At 47.5% G+C, this 13,781-nt stretch overlaps 1 protein-coding gene across 5 annotated transcripts in view; it reads right to left on the bottom strand.

Annotated features, from left to right (window-relative positions):
• Window positions 1–4,465, bottom strand: part of RIMS3 (regulating synaptic membrane exocytosis 3) — a 37,199-nt gene extending 32,734 nt beyond the window's left edge. For 4 of the 5 annotated variants that reach the window (XM_077150109.1, XM_077150112.1, XM_077150113.1 and 1 more), the window contains exon 1: window positions 4,365–4,465. The gene's annotated coding sequence lies outside the window, so the exon portion shown is untranslated. The remainder of the gene's footprint in view (window positions 1–4,364) is intronic. The other variant, XM_077150111.1, reaches the window with a different exon arrangement.
• Window positions 4,466–13,781: the final 9,316 nt, after the last annotated feature.

The raw sequence follows: 13,781 nt of genomic DNA, 5'->3' as shown, positions 1-13,781 counted from the left end.
CCTGGTCAAGGCATGTACTTGGCAGTCTAGCCCCTCAACAGCAGTATGGCTTTGGCCAAGGAATATGTCCTCGATTTCCTCTTCTATACAATGGGATAACAGTAGGACCGACCTCCTGTTTGCAGAGGAGCATGTGGCATGCTTGCAGGGTACCTAGCAGTGGTAAGCACTAAATACTCGTTACTATGATTAACGCCCACCCACCTCAGCACAGTCACACCCTCCGCCTTCTGCCTCCTTCTCTTGGGACCTACCTACTTGCAGGTCTGTGTTACCCCTGCTTTTTGTTACACCTGCCTCTACCCAATTTTCAGGGCTATGTAATTTGCAGGACCCAATGCAAAATGAAAATACAGGTGCCTTGTTCAAAATTATCAAGAATTTCAAGTGGTGACAGTAGACTGTTCAAAACAAGCACAGGGCCTTAGGTGACCACAGAGGCATGAAGCCAGTCCTGCCCCCACCCCTAGGTACATCCCCAAGTAGGTGTCAACCTCTCCACAACAGAATAAAAATACCAACTGACATTGGGATGGGGATTTATGATTTCCACCTAGAATTCCACTTTATCCTCCCCTACAGAGATAACATCAAGCCCATTTCAGAGTCGAGAACACAGAGGTTCAGAGACAGGGAGTATCTTGCCAGAGGTCACCTGGCTGGTGAACTGATAGCTGGGATGTGAACACAAGTCAGCTTGGTGCCAAAGCCCTGCCCCTTGTCCTCTGGCTCCCCAGGAAGCTCGGGGGAGCCTGGCCCCAAGGGTTGAGCTTCAAACTTTGTCAACAAGTCTGAGATGCACCTCAGCCTAGAGAGAGGGAGCAGGCAGGACTGGGACTGGCCCCTTCCCTCTTGGGAAAAGTCACATAAACAACTGGCTCCCTGGGCACCATGGCTGTGCCCAGGGAAGGGATTAAGAGAAGTCAAAAGGTCATCTGAGAAGGCTCTGACTGCAGGTCCTAGAACCCAGCCCACACTTTCTGGAAATCGTGACCCTGCCACCTCTGCTTAAAACCCTTCATGGGAAGCCATCAGCCTTGGGATAAATTCCCAGGTCTTTGGCATCCTGGTTGTGCTGAAATATACCCCTCTCTCCATCCCAGTCCTCTCTCTATCTTCCTACCAGGCATGTTCTCATCATTACTAGGGCCTGAGCACACTTTCTTCCTCTTCCGCATCCCTTCTTTACCTCATAAAGTCCCTTGTCATCCTTCACACCTCAGCTATCACTTCCTCCAGGAAGCCTTCCCAGATTCCTGATAGAGGAATAGCATCCCTAGTGTTCGGTTCCCGAGGCTCCCTGAATCCCTCCTTTTAACACACACCATCTGCCTGATGTCCTACTCTGGCTAGTCTCCTCACTAGAACATAAGCTTCACAAGGGCAGAGGCTACCTGGTCCACAGAACATGGCACATCAGAAGTTTTCAGTGGGTCAGTTGCATCCTCCTGAAATGGAGACAAGAGGCCCCTGCATTCTTTCTCCTCTTCTTTCCATTCCTCCCCAACCCTCTTTTTCTTGCCTGAGCATCTTGAGCTCAAGGCATAAGGAGCCCAGCTTTGCAAAGGAAAGAGAACTATCCTATAGTTTGTGCCCTCTATCTGCCAGCCCTGGGAGAGGTGCTGCACATTCAGTGGGCTAGGGGTGGCACAGGTAAAAAGTGTTCCTATTTTCCAGAGGAGACTGAGGCTCAGGAGTTGAGGTCACGTGCCTCAAGTAGTAACAAAGCATGGAAGTGGAAGATATAGGATTTGAATCCAGGTCTGGCTAATGCCCTAGTATCTGCTCTCCTCTTGCCGTTGACCATGAAACCCTTATGACTAACCATTCCCAACCAATGCACTCACAACCAGACAGTAGCTGTCTAACATGCACCTTCACTTCACAAACACCCCAGCCAGCAAAGTTCCTCTGTCAGATCAGCAAAATATCAGTGTAGGAGACAGACCCACACTGTCAGCGAGAAGACAGTCCAGAAGTCACCCTCTCCCCATAGGCACCAAAATGCCGGTGTGGGAGAAACATCACCCCATGTCAGCCAAATGCTAGTGGAGGAGTCACACCGCTGTCAGCAAAATGCCAGTCCAGGAGGCGCATCCTGCACCCATGTCAGCAGAATGCCAGTAGAAGAGACACTTTCTTACACTCCGCCTCTGCTGGGGCCTGTGACATGGGTTGGGGGTGAACAGAGAGAATCCTCCATGGTGTTCCTACGAGGGTTGGGGAGACTCTGGGCTGGAGCTGCTGCTGCCTGAGGGAGGAGGCTGCAGCTGGGGAGTGGGGCAGACTAGGGTGAGAGTTCTCACATGACACTAATGAAATCAACCACCAGCCTGCTCCCCCCACTCCCCAGGGACCCTCCGGGCTCCAGCTGATGCAATGCCCAGGCCAGATAATTGTTTTCTTCCCTCCTTAAAGGGCCAGCTGTGATTGCAGCTGCAGATATCACCCAGACCCCTGAAAGACCCCGTAGAGCATAACACCTGGAAAGGGAGAAGGAGAAGCCCAGAGAGTCCCAGCTTCAGGCCTGGACTCCACAGAGTAAAATCCAATTAATGTTCAGAGACCAGAGTGTAGGCAAGCAAAGAGGTTTAGAGCAATAATAGTTGACAGTGACAGTGACCCCAGCCCACTAGATCACACACACACACACACACACACACAAACACACACACACACACACACACACACACAGTCCCTGGGAAGGGACCACAATTGCCTTGTTCTTGCTGGATCCTCAGTACCTGGCTCCTGCAAGCATGCCTCCAGTGAGTGCTTGGCACAAGGCTTCCTTGTGTGTTCAGCAGTTATCTACTGAGCTCCCCTGAGTGCCAGGCACTGTGCAAAGCAGCTCAAATCACCATGTCATTTACTTCTCCCAGCAGACCTAGACAGTGGGTCTGTTTTACAGAAGGAGCTCAGAGAGGGAAAGTGATTTCCTCAATATCACACAGCTAGAAAGTGGCAGAGCCTGGATTTGAAGCCAGATTTGCCCAACTTTGAGCTCCAGATTCTGCAACGGGTTGGGGAGATGTGGAACCCCAGCTGGAGCCCTCTAAGCCAAGCAGCCTGGTACAGAGGGCAGAAGAGGGGCTTGTGGGCTCTAAACAAGCATGGTACTTGTTTTAAGCACAGTTTCATGGATCTTCTCTCCAGCAGACCCCTGCACACCCACTCCCAATCAGAGACTGTCCATTAGACTGCCCACATGCTCCCAGGGACAGATGGTAGCTGCCTGATTACAGACTAATTGGTGGCTGACAGCAGCTGTGGGCCTGGCTAGTTAAACCCTTGGTGACCAGATCCAGCCCAGAAAGACTCTCCCTCCACCACTTCATGCCCCAAACTCAAGGACCCCAGACTTAAGACATCATCATGGGCAGGGGGCAGGGCCAAAGGGACAGCAGCCTTCCTTCCCACACCCAGACACCACCTCCAGGACTGGGGTGGGATGTTGATAGCCGCCTAGGTTCCCCAGCTCTGAATGACCACATCCGAGCAGGCTGCAGGTGGCAGTGCCAGCCAAGACCCCTTGTTCTCTGGCTTTGGGCATGGCAATGCCCACCCCAATCTAGGATCACAGACGCTATAGTCCTCCCTTGATTTCCAGGCCCAGGACATTGAGAAGAAACCCTCCCCTCAGTACTGAGATGCCCAGAGAAGATGATGGGGGAAGGGGCAGCCAGAAGGCCAGCCAGGAAGGATACCCTCCGCCTGAGAAGATGCAGGTTCCCCACTAAAGGTCTTACCAAACCTCCCTGCACCCTAGGCTCCCCACTGTGCTATTGACCAACTGCCTTTCCCAGATTCCCAGAAACCACCTCTTCCCACCCTAGGGCTGGGGTGACTATCACCCCCTTTTCTTTCATCTGGTGGGGGTCCTCCGTACCATAATGGTGTCACATTGGGAGAGAAGAGTGACTGCTTCTCAACCAGGGCACAGGCAGCCGGGAGAAAGGCAGGCTGCCTTCCAGCTCCCTTTCTATGAGTGATTTTAAACACTTTCCAAAAAATGCCATCCAAGGCAATGCTGTTTAGGATCAGGGCCCCAGGTACTCTGAAGATCAGCAAAGAACTCAAGGCTCTGAGGCCCCCACCCCATTTTTCAGGTTTCCCCCAAACACCCCACGTTCCCCTCTCACATCTCAGCCCCCCACCCCACACCCATCCACCCTCTGTGCTCATCCCCACGGGCCTCCGCCCTCCCAGACTCGGCACACGTCTCCCTACGTTTTACCTCACGGCTGGAGCCCTCCCCCCCCCACCTATGGTGGTTTCCCCATCACCTGGACCCTCGCGTAGCCCCGACCACTGGAGCCCCCTCCCCACGTCCACTCCCGGGCGAGGAAGGCCTGCTGACTTACCCGGAGGTGGGACGGGGGTCCAGGCAGGGAGAGGGGCTCCTCGGGCCCAAGCGGCCCCACAAGGCGGGGCAGGTGCTGCCCCGGGACCCCGCCCCGCGGGCCCGGCGGTGGGCGCGGCCCGGTCCCAGGCGCGCGGCGGATTCCGAGGGGGTAGGGACGCGGGGCGGGGAGGGGCGGCGAGAGAGGTTCACGGGGGCATCGCCCGCCAACGGGCCGGGCAGCTCTGCTCCGCCCGCCTGCGCTGCCGGCTCCACAGCGCCCGGGTTCTCACCGCCGCGGGGTGCAAAACCCAAGCCGGGGCTGGCGGGAGGAGAAGAGGGAGGCGGGGCCTGCCGGGGGCGGGGCCTCGGTCTGGAGGGCGGGGCCACGGGCTGGGGCGGGACCCTGCGATGGGCGGGGCCTTGGTGGTGGGCGGGGCCTAGAAGAGTGAGGAGAGTCTCCGTTTGCCTGGTTGGCGGCGGTATTGAGGGGGCGCCCCAAGCCCCTTCTTGTCCTTGGGATGCTTCTGCCTCACACCTGGCAACCCTCTCCACCATCACCCTTACCTGTTCTTTCTTATTCTTCCTTTCTTTCTCACCTCCTAGGACCTCACTGCCATCGTGGTCTCCCCAGCCCCATCCTGGGGCAAAACACCCTAGAAACAGCTTGGGCCTCGCAAACCGGCCGACCATATCCAAGTACGTCAGATGGTGAGAAAAGAGGGAAAGGACTTACAAACATCAAGTCCATTTTACAGATGAAAAAACTAAAGCCTAGAAGAGAGGAGAGAGTTGCCTTAGCGGCTGCTATGAAAAAAAAAACTTTATAAAGTCTCTCAGACACAGGGAAGGAAGAGAAGCGTGGCCTGCCCTGAGACCACGTTATCCTCCCCTCTTCTTCCCTCCCTGCTTCTCCTAGGGCAGTAGTCTTGAACTCAGGTGGACTGTGTTCCCCAAGGGCCATATGGTAATGTCAGGAGACCTTTTGTCTCTCACAACTGGAGAGTGCTACTGGCATCTAGTGAGCAGAGGCCAGAGATGCTGCTAAACGTCTTATAATGCACAGGGCTGCCCCTCACACAAAAGAATTATCCAAAATATCAGTAGTGCCGAGATTGAGAAACCTCGCTCTAGGGCCTGGCATATCTGCCTTAATGAGCTGCCAAGTGGGTTCCCTGAGTCCTGAGTTCCTTGGCAGCCTGGGACCTGAGGAAGATTCTGTATAAAAGCTCTCCTAGGGTCACGCCTGCCCCACCTTGCTGTGGTTTACCCTCTTAAGGCTGGTCAATTCCACTCCTGGGCTCCAGGGTTCTCAATTCCATTCATTTACAGAGGGGACACTATTATTCATATTTGCCTTCCTAATTGTTTGCTACAGGCAGACAAAAAAGTAGTGGGGAGGTGGGAAGGAAAAGGAAAATTAGTGGGATGTAACGACCCTCCTGGGATAGCTATCTGTGTCTTCTACCTCTCTCTCTCCCTGTCTCATCTCTTTCCACCCAGTCTGTGAGAAGGGTAAAATGAGGTCCAAGAATGTGCAGAGACTGAAGGTGTGTGCCACAACTGGTCAGAGGAGGAGCAGGGACTTATGATATTGTCCACTTATCAATTAAGCCTTCGTTACTGTTAAATCCACATCAGGCCTGGAGCTAGGGCCTTATAATAGAAAATGCTGTGGAGAAGGAAAAGGGATAGATTAAGGTAAGGCAAGATGGAGGCCAGAGAAGTAGCTGGCGCCATGGTGGAGGTGAAGGGTGGAAAATGGTGTGCAGGGTCAGGCAGGGCCTGTGAGGAGTGGGAGAAAAGGGAGGAGTCAAGATGTGTCCATGCACCTTATTAAGGGACATGTAAACCAGGGCCTCCCTTTGCTGATAAAGAAACGAGCAAACAAACAAAAAAAACCCAACCAAATAAACAAAAACAACAACTTTGGACTTTGGAGAAATTGCAAATGTACATTAACATCTACTTTCAGGGATTCCAAAGGTGAGCAGCCTCTGACTCTACTGTGCTTCTAAAAGGATTGGTGAGTGTGTATATGTGTGTGTGTGTGTGTGTGTGTGTGTGTGTGTGTGTGTGAGATAGAAAGAGAGAGGAGGGAGAGAGAGAGAGAGATTAGGTTCTTAAATTTGTATAGTAAAAACATCCAGAATAAAAAAAAAATACATGAAAAAAGTAATGAAAATCAAGGGAAAGTAGTGATTTACCCTACCTGATATTACAACTTCACTGTATTTAAAGCACTATGGTATTTAAAGCAGGACTAGCCAAATCAGTAGAACACAATGGAGTACAGAAATGGATCCAACTATACAGGAGAATTAGTGTATTTTAAAGATAGCAGTTCAAATAAGTAGAGGAAAAATCAGCCTTTCAATAAATGAATGAAATAATAGGCAAATCATTTGGGGTAATAAAAGAAAGCTGTGTCCTTAACCTACCCAGAAATAAATTCCAGGTGAACTAATATTAAAATTAAATGACAATGTACCAGAAGGAAGCAAGTGAATATTTTAATAATCTTGGAAATGGAAAGCCTTTCTAAGTTGATGAAACCTAGAAGCCATAAACGAAAAAGAGATAATTTTGACTGTAAAAATTTCTATAGGGAATAAATGACCATAAAACAGTTTGAAAGACAAATGACAAACTGGAGCGCATAAATGCCAGGCGCCATCCACTCAAACTGCCCCATTGACCTGCCAGCCCCTCCCCCGCGGTGGGTCGGCCTCGGCTGCGAGAGTCAAGGCCCAGCATATTGCGGAGGCTCCTCCCACGGCGCCCTGGCCTGCGCCCACCTGTTCAGGGGCCGGGAAGCCCAGGAAATCCCAGCCCGGCCATCTGGGTCCACAGCAGGCGCCTTCGCACAACAGAGCCAGAGGCGGCCCTGAGGTTGCTCACCACTTCCCTCTTGTGCTCATCTTGGGAACTGCGATCCTTGGTTCTAGCCCCAGCAGCTTCCGGCGTTGAGGCGTAAATTTTTTTGCTTAAAATAAATAACAGCTAATTTGTTGAGTGAGCGAACCATGTTCCAGGCATTGTGTTAAGCACTTAACATGGGTTATTGCCTTTGACCCTCAAAACAACACTTCAAGATAGGTCTTCTTTATTATTATCTCCTCTAGACAGGCAGAGCAACTGAGGCTTTGAGAGAAGTGATTTGTCCGATTTCAAAGACATGACACTAGGATTTAACTTATGATTCCTGGCCCCAACTTTTTTTTTTTACTTTTAATTTTATTTTATTTTAAATACCAAAAAAACACCAAATAAACGCAAACATTCCTATTTTGATCATTCCGTTCTACACATATAATCAGTAATTCACAATATCATCACATAGTTGCATGTACATCAACATGATCATTTCTTGGAACATTTGCATCTATTCAGAAAAAGAAATAAAAAGAAAACAGAAAAAAAAATTATACATACCATACCCCTTACCCCTCCGTTTCATTGATCACTAGCATTTCAAACTAAATTTATTTTAACATTTGTTCCCCCTATTATTTATTTTTATTCCATATGTTCTACTCATCTGTTGACAAGGTAGATAAAAGGAGCATCAGACACAAGGTTTTCACAATCACAATCAAAATGTGAACGCTATATCATTATACAATCATCTTCAAGAAACATGGCTACTGGAACACAGCTCTACATTTTCAGGCAGTTCCCTCCAGCCTCTCCATTACATCTTGAATAACAAGGTGATATCTACTTAATGCGTAAGAATAACCTCAAGGATAACCTCTCAACTCTGTTCGGAAACTCTCAGCCATTGATACTTTATTTTGTCTCATTTCACTCTTCCCCCTTTTGGTCGAGAAGGTTTTCTCAATCCCTTGATGCTGAGTCTCAGCTCATTCCAGGATTTCTGTCCCATGTTGCCAGGAAGGTCCACACCCCTGGGAGTCATGTCCCACGTAGACGGGGAGAGGGTGGTGAGTTTGCTTGTTGTGTTGGCTGGAGAGAGATGGCCCCAACTTTTAATGTGAGAAAGCCACGTCCTTGGGGGAATTCACTACAACAAATGATTTTTGAGGCTTGTCCTGATCGAGGGCTTGTACCAGATGCTGGGGAGAGTGAATTGAGGAAAAGAGTCCCTGGGGGAGAAAGGAAGAGAAACATTTCTGATATAGTGAACCCTGGACACACAGCAGAGGTACCCAGGGCTGTGCTTGAAGCTGAGTCCTCTGGAGTTGAGGGAGGCCTGAGGGAGTGTGGCAGCATTTACAAAGGTCAAAAGGAGAAACAGTGAGGTGTGGGGGAGGAGCAGCGACCCAGTGACCTGAGTTTGGGGGTAGCTTGGAGATGAGACTGGACAAGCACACCAGGACCAAGCCAAGGAATTAGGGTACAGAAAAGTTTGGGCACAAAGATTTTGAGATCTTTCCATGTCTTGACTGGAAAGACATGGTCTAGGGACTGCCTGCCCTGCCAACCCATCTGACTTCTTTCTTTGAATCAACCAGGTCAAAGCGTCAAGGATATGGGTAAAAGCCAGTGCAAAGGCCCTAAAGTTTCTATCCTGAGTCTTAGTTTCCTCGTCTGTATAAATGCAAATATTTAGAGTTGTGAGGATTTAATGAGTTAATATGTGTAAAGGTCTTAAAACAGGTGCTAGGGCACAGCAAGTTTTCCATAAATGCATCCACAAGTTAATTAAAAAATATTGGAGACCTATTGAAGCGTTATTAGCAAGGAAGTTAAATGAGAAAGTAGCATTTTGAAAATGTCACTCTGGTTGCAGCAGGGAGTATGGATTGGAACTAGAAAAAAGAAGATTAGGGGGAACTAATGAGAAGACTTGCAGGGATCTTTTGAGAGCTATAGAGCATTTGGACTATGGGGAGATAGAGAAATTGGAGAGATTTTGTAGTTTCGGTTGTAGAAACTACTGGACTTGGTGTTTGGTGATGGAAGCTATAGAGGGGTGTGCTGGTTTGAAAGTGTTGTGTACCCCGGAAAATCCATGTCCTTTAAACCTGGTTCAATATTGTAGGGTGGAAACCTTTGATAGATTGTTTCCATGGAAATGTGGCACGCCCAATTGTGGGTGTGGCCTTTTGGTTAGATAGAGATATGACTTTGTTCATTCAAGATGGGTCTTAATTAGTTTACTGGAGTCCTTTAAAAGGAGAAACATTTTGGAGGAAACTCAGTAGCTTGGAGGATGGTTGCTTCAGAGCCGACAGAGATGCAGACATTTGGAGATGCCTGGAGTGCCGACCTAGAGTGCCAACACAGAGACGCTTGGGAAATACAGAAAGAAAATACCCCTGGGGGAAGCTGTTTGAAATCAGAAGCCAAAGGACTAGCAGACGCCAGCCACGTGCCTTCCCAGATTGACCCTTCTTGAATCAAGGTATCTTTCTCTGGATGCCTTAATTGGACATTTTATGGCCTTAGAACTGTAAACTTGTAACTTAATAAATTCCTTTTTTAAAAGTTGTTCCATTTCTGGTATATTGCATTCCAGCAGCATTTAACAAACCAAGACGGGGGTTACAAGGGGGACTCAGAATTTTTTGGCCAGAGTAGCAGAGTGGATGGAAGCCTGGAGGAGGACCAGGTCTGGGGAAGATTCTGAGTCCAGTTATGGCCATGTTCAGTTGGAGGTACTGTGGGGCATCCCAGATAAGCAATGGGCAGGCAGCCAATTAGTCTGTAGTTCAAAGGGGGAAGTCAGAGCTGGAGACATAAAATTGGGAAATGTTGGCAAATAAGTGATAATTGGACCTCCATCCTGCCCTATGTGAAATAGAATAGATAAAAGTTTTAAGGTTTCTATTCACTCTACTATGTAAAGGATTCCAAGTGTTGAGGTCAGTATTACTCCAGAGACAGGGAGGAAAATCATGTGACCTGAAAGACTTAGCAGAGGCTCCTTAGAGACTATTTGCTGTCTTTCATCTATCTTTTACTGAGCAGCTGCTGAGAGCCAAATGCTGCGCCAGATCCAGACCCTGTGTTAGGGAATTCACAGCCTAGTGGAGGAGACAGACAAGGCAAAGCAAATACTAAATGGTATGCCAAGTGCCCTATGGCAGGTTTGGAGGACAAAGGAATGCTTCCTAGAGGAAGTGACATCTAAGACAAGACCTGAAAGTCAGGTAGAAGATACATGGGGAACCCAGGAGTGGAGAAGATTAGTGGTGGTGGTGATGGTGGTATTTTATTTAATTAATTTTTTTTAATTAGAGAAGTTGTACGTTTATAGAAAAATCATGCATAAAATACAGAGTTCCCATATACAATCCCATTATTTCCTTGCATCAGTATGGTACATTTGTTACAATTGATGAAAGAGCACTTTTATAATTGTACTATTCTTTATAGTGTATGGTTTACATTAGGGTTCAAGTGTTGTACAGTCCTATGGTTGTTGCTTTTAATTTTTATTTGAGTAACATATATACAACCCAAAATTTCTCCTTTCAACCACATTCCAATATATAATTCAGTGCTGTTAATTACATTCACAATGTAATACTACCATCACTACCATGCAGTACCAAAACTTTTTCATCATTCCAAACAGAACTCTGTACAAGTTAAGTATTAACTCCCCATAACCTACCCCCGTCTTGGCCCCTGATAGCCTGTATTCTAATTTCTGACTCTAATAATTTGCTTATTCTAATCATTTTATATCGGTGAGATTTTACAGTATGTCCTCTTTTGTCTGGCTTATTTTACTCAACATGATGTTGTTAAGGGTCGTTCTTGTTGTTGCATGTATCAGAACTTCATTCCTTTTTATAGCTCAACAATATTCCATTGTGCATATATACAACATTTTTTAATCCATTCATCAGTTGATGGACACTTGGGTAGCTTCCATCTTTTGGCAATTGTGAATAATGCTGCTATGAACACCAGCAAACAAATATCTGTTTGAGCTAACAGTATTTGCAATTCTGATATTCTGCTGAATGTGCCTTCTCCCGGATCGCCTCTCTTTTAGTTTTCCTCTGGCCTCAACTCCACATTCCCTGCCAGGGATGGGACTAGATTAGGACTAGGGTGAGGCAACTAAGGTGCCTAGGGTGCAAAATTTAGGGAGGCATTCACTCGCAGGGTCATGCCTTGTGCTCCCAGCCCTGTCCTTGCTCACCCCACCCCGACTCCAGCCCCTCCAGTGCACACCTCCTGCTGTTCTCATGTGTGGCACGCTGTGTGTACCATTACCACCCCTCCACCCCCCACCATCACCATTTGCCTGTCAAAGCTTGCTTATGTTCCATGGCTCAGCTCAGGTAGCACCTCCTTCTTGCAGTCTACTGTTCTCTCCGGTCATCCCTGCACTCCTTCCTAGACCGAGATGGTCCTCTTGCTCTAACAGCATGCAAAGGCTGGCTATCACAGAGGGGAGCAGAGCAGACTTTGGTATCAGAGTGCTGCTTTGCCATTTATTATCTGTGAAACCCTCTCTCAGCCTGTTTCTTCATGTGTAGAAAGTGCACCTACTTCATAGGAGAGCTGCAAAGGTTAAATAAGAAAATGCATGTAAAGTGATCAGAGTACATGGTGCTCAGTAAGTGGAAGCCATTGTTATTGCTTTGTTTATACTTCTGAAGCACTCATGTCTTCTAATTATTTTCCTACCTTTAGCTTCACTAACATAAGCTCCTCAGAGCAGGGGAGAGGAGGAGGAGGAGGATCTTCAGGAATGGCATTTAGCAGGCATGCCGGCTGCATGAATGAAGGAAATGACAGATTCCATCAGAAAAGCCCTGGGCAGGAAATTTGGATCCTTGGGCTCCAATTATATTTTTTCCAGTGATGGTGTATGCCTGCCTGACTCGCATCCACTTCTAAGAAAAGCTGCCAGACCATAATATCTGCTGGGGCTGGTTTACATCTTTTGGCCCCTCCAGCCTCTAAGCTTGAGTAGATTGGGTCAGCACCTACCCCAAGGGTAGCCATTTCATATATTAGCTATTGACCTCCCACCAATTGTCTAGCGGAGACTGACCAATCAAAGCCTCTTGTGAACAAAGAAACAGAAATTGTCAGCTGGAAGAGGGAGGTGAAGTAGAGAGGCCAGAGACAAGCAGGTCTTAGACAGTAAGGCCGTGTGCAAGCCAAAATAAGAGAGGGCAGATAACGTGAGTAAGCAAAAACCTGTTGGTAGGGAGGTGAAAAAGGAGTAATCCTGTCCAAAGATGGAGAAGTGGGGAGAAGAGGGCGACTGTAGAGCAGCGGATTCTAGACCTGCCTCATTCTGGCTGAAGTTTCAATTCCATTTCATGTGTGCCCTTATAAGAAACTCCTTTGTATTTGAGCTAGATTGAGTGAGTTTCAGTTCTTTGCAGCCCAGTGAGCCTGACTCTTCTATGTTATCTTGTCAAGTTCTCTGGGCTTCAGTTTGACCATAAAACCTCCAAGATCCTCTGTAGATCAATGTTCCATTAGAACATTGTGTAGAGGTAATGTTTTTTAGATTGTTGGCAACTCGGTTCAGTGTCGTTCATGGAGCATTCTTGGCATCCTGGCTCCAAAAGAGCTTGTTAGCTAGTTAAAGAACCTTTAAGAGGATCCAACACATTCCTGTTTTTGAACCTGAGACTTGCTGATACAATCAGCCTCACCCTTCAATTGTATTCTTTGTTGGATCACAAAGGAATTGAGGAACCAGGGTTGGTGTTTCTCCATTGTCTCTTGGCTACTGAATGCCCTATCTGCCCCCTTAAGACTTTCTTGGACCCATTTCAACATTTCAAAGGATTCTAGTGCCAAGTCTGCACCAAAGAATGTGCCACTCCAGGAAGAATTTGAACAAAGAAAGTTTCCTTCTTCGGTATTAAGATTTCCTGTTTCCAGCTGTTTGGCTCTCATCCTGTGCCCTGCCTTCATCCTCCTAAGCTAATAACCATGCTGATAATAATACTTCCTTGCTTTTGTATGGTGCTTTGTACTTTCCAAAGCACTTTCATGCTTATTATCTAATTTGGTACTCACAGAAACCCAGGAAGGATGGGAGAGAAGTGAGGTGGATAGAGAATAGAATCTATCATTTCTCCCATCCTTTCTATCCCCTTAAAACAATCTATTTTAAAATACGATTTTAAAGAATTTAACCCTATTCTCTTTTTCAGACTAATGGGAAATATTGAGACTCAGCCAGTTACTTGCCCAAGATTACAGAGCAAGTTAATGGCTAAGTTAGATTGAAAAGATTTCCAATTATGGATCACACTGAAGCTTACAGTTCTCTTCTCAGTACTTAACTAATACTACCTTGCAACACACTATTGGCCATGCCCAAGGACCTCTAAGAGAAGTGGTTTTCTTGGTTCCACTGCTTCTTTGAGATCTTCAGGAGTCATTCACAACCTTATCCATTCAATCCCTACAGAGACTCAGCTACCCTACTGGGCTTGGGTAGGTAGCATCATGAGACCACAGAAGTAAGCTAGGTTGGAAGACT

Source organism: Tamandua tetradactyla, chromosome 2 (genome assembly GCF_023851605.1).
Source record: "Tamandua tetradactyla isolate mTamTet1 chromosome 2, mTamTet1.pri, whole genome shotgun sequence".
Taxonomy (NCBI): domain Eukaryota; kingdom Metazoa; phylum Chordata; class Mammalia; order Pilosa; family Myrmecophagidae; genus Tamandua; species Tamandua tetradactyla.
This window is presented reverse-complemented; position numbering and strand designations above follow the sequence as displayed.